We start from the raw sequence: 2,948 nt of genomic DNA, 5'->3' as shown, positions 1-2,948 counted from the left end.
ATCTAAAAGTATTAAATTGAAAATTTGAATATCTGCGAATTTTCAGGAAGGGTTCATCGTTTCTGGCCGTCATGACACGCTGGAAGAGGAGACTGATTGAGGCTGGACTGGTGGGGTACTGGCAGAAGCAGGCAACCAACGCACACGTCAAGGAACTAAGCAAAAAACTTCAGCCTCATCACAACATGCCGCCACCACCACCACCACCACAGGTAACCTGTACACCTGCCACCATCACCACAGGTAATCTAAACACCACAACTACACACACTATAACACGTCAACCACAACTATCATTAACACCAAATACCTACCACCACAGAGGTCGGCGGGTGCTGAGACTTACAGGTCACATATCACTGGGCGCCAGATTTGAAGCGTCGATGGGATTTCGGACCCCATTCCTAACCCACATAAGTAATAATTCATGCATAATGGTCTGACGTCACGGTTTTTGTCAATGCGTATAACAGATCCGTTCATGACAAACCCGTGAATGACAAACCCGTGCATGACAAGCCCGTGCAAGCCCAGAGATGACTGCATTAGTCTACTTATGATCATGATATCTCTAGCATAATATTCCAGCTAGCACCAGACGATTATATTCAGCTAAGAATGAGCCAATGAAGGCTCAGAGAGTTAACATGCAATATGCAGAAATAAACTAGTAGGGACGAGTGCGGGGGAGCCTCCTTAACCGACAAGAATTTGGCTTATGAGCGATCACCCACCTGGACATGAGATTGTGTAACATTGACGAGGTGGGACAGATGAAGCCACCTTTGTGTGTGCTTTTGTCTAGTAAGAGTAATAATATGCCTGTCACATCTGGGAAGGTATAGACACAGGGATGGATAGCGGACCCCGGTTCAAATCCCGCTGGGGCAGGGAACAATTTAAGGATTTGAATTTCATAAAAATCAGACTTTACTGATCTACCAGAAGACCCGCCGATATGTCGTAAAAATACTCCCGCTAATACCAACACACCAGTCCTGTATGAGACAGCCCTAGCATGTATTCAGTATGAACGGTGGGTGTTAGCGCCGAAGTGGTGACATGTAGAGGTGTGCGGTACGTAGGAGGGCTACTGGGCCTTGAAAGCAGGCTGAGAAGCCTATGCCCAGAGTCGGACACACAAAAAAAAAATAGCAGTCTGGAAAAGTTCCAATGTGGATGTGGCCCATATGGTCTACATGAAACATTTTGGCTTTTGGGTGGCTCAGAGCAGTGTTGGATTACAAACTCCGCAGATCAAACCATGCACTCTCCATATTCATTTTAGTGGTAGATGGGGGTGGCCACCATCCATTCACTCGGTGTGGTGCTGCCTTCAGGAAAGTTGACACAGAATGATAACTCAGCTAGTTACCTATGACTCGGTAAACTATCTGCTACTTTGGGTGGTAACCAAATAACTTAATGACGCTTGGTTATCTGGTGAGTTAAGGCACTTCATCTCGAAAGAGCTTGTAGAGTTTACAGACGAAGGACAGTTGAAGATTATTGCTCACATAATGCCATTCAGGGGAAATAGGGCTGGTCACTTTCCATAAGTACCGAGATAGCTGAACCCAGCCCCGGGGTCCTATGTTCCTAATGAGGCTCAAAAGGATTGGATGATGTTACTGGGATAGATATATAAACAGATAGATAGAATATATATATATATATATATATATATATATATATATATATATATATATATATATATATATATATATAGCCTTTAATTCACATTTAGTTAACTAAATATGCTTATGTCTAGTATTCATTAGGTTATTCACAATCTTGTAGCAGCCAAAAAACGTCATCATTTCTCCCTTGAGATGTTCAGTAAATTATATCGAGTCAAAAAACTCTATGGGTTATCGTCACTATCGGTCTTTACTACAACATAGCTTACGTGTTGTGGGTCTAAACTACTCCGTGCGACTCGAGGAAAGTTGTAAAGTGCTGTCATCTCCAAGCCTCAGTCATGACTGCCCTGCCCTGTGTTGGTTGTAGGGGACCCATACCATCCGTCCAGATACACAGCAATCCTTGTTCGCTTGTCGCCAGTTATTATGTTCTCACTTTACGCCTAGGCTCGACACCATCTCCCCACAACACATCATGTTATTTACTCGGATTAACCCGTTTACAGTGTACCCTTTTATTCCTACGAACTTTGGCTTGTAACTACTCTGCATATATCTACGTACATTATTCAGCTTTTATCTACTTATATTGGCTTAACTCCTCTAGCACCGTGACTGTTCGTGAGTACCGACGACATATATAAAACTGTGTATATATATATATATATATATATATATATGTGTGTGTGTGTGTGTGTCTGTGTATATAGATAGATAGATAGATATAGATATAGATAGATAAATAGATATTCATTCATTCATTGCCAGATGCCATGTATCCCAAACGGGGTGGCCAAGGGCTGAGAGTTAATTGTTTTACGGGGAGGGGCACTAATCCTCCACCAGCCCCACTTGACACGTAGGGAGAACGTTATGCCAACAGCATCTGGTGTTCCCAGGCAGTCACCCATCCAAGTACTAACCAGACCCAACGTTGCTTAACTTCGCTGATCGGACGGGAAGCGGTGTACACAATGTGATGTGGATACTGTATATATATCATAACTTGACTAAAATGCTTAAGTTTGATCGGCATATTATGTCCATGATGAAATGTATGTCTGTATTAAAATTACTTTACATAAAAGAGAATATGAATCACTAAAGGCACCTGTGACTCACGTTTAGCTGATTCGAGCCGTCTGGTGTCAGACCAAATACTAGAGGGGAACACGACCATGTGAAGATTAATGGAATCACTGAAAACTCACTGGCCCCTTGACTCACTTTCAGCTGAACAAAATCGTCTGACGTTAGCTGGAATGAAAAACGAGAGAAAATGTGGCCATAAGTGAGTTAAAAGGG

General features: G+C 42.6%; 1 pseudogene; it reads right to left on the bottom strand.

Moving 5' to 3' along the window:
* Positions 1–2,517: 2,517 nt before the first annotated feature.
* LOC145396934 (5S ribosomal RNA) lies at positions 2,518–2,636 on the bottom strand (annotated as a pseudogene).
* Positions 2,637–2,948: the final 312 nt, after the last annotated feature.

This window comes from Coenobita brevimanus, chromosome 39 (genome assembly GCF_032717465.1).
Source record: "Coenobita brevimanus isolate Jiangsu-jjx chromosome 39, ASM3271746v2, whole genome shotgun sequence".
Lineage (NCBI taxonomy): Eukaryota > Metazoa > Arthropoda > Malacostraca > Decapoda > Coenobitidae > Coenobita > Coenobita brevimanus.
This window is presented reverse-complemented; position numbering and strand designations above follow the sequence as displayed.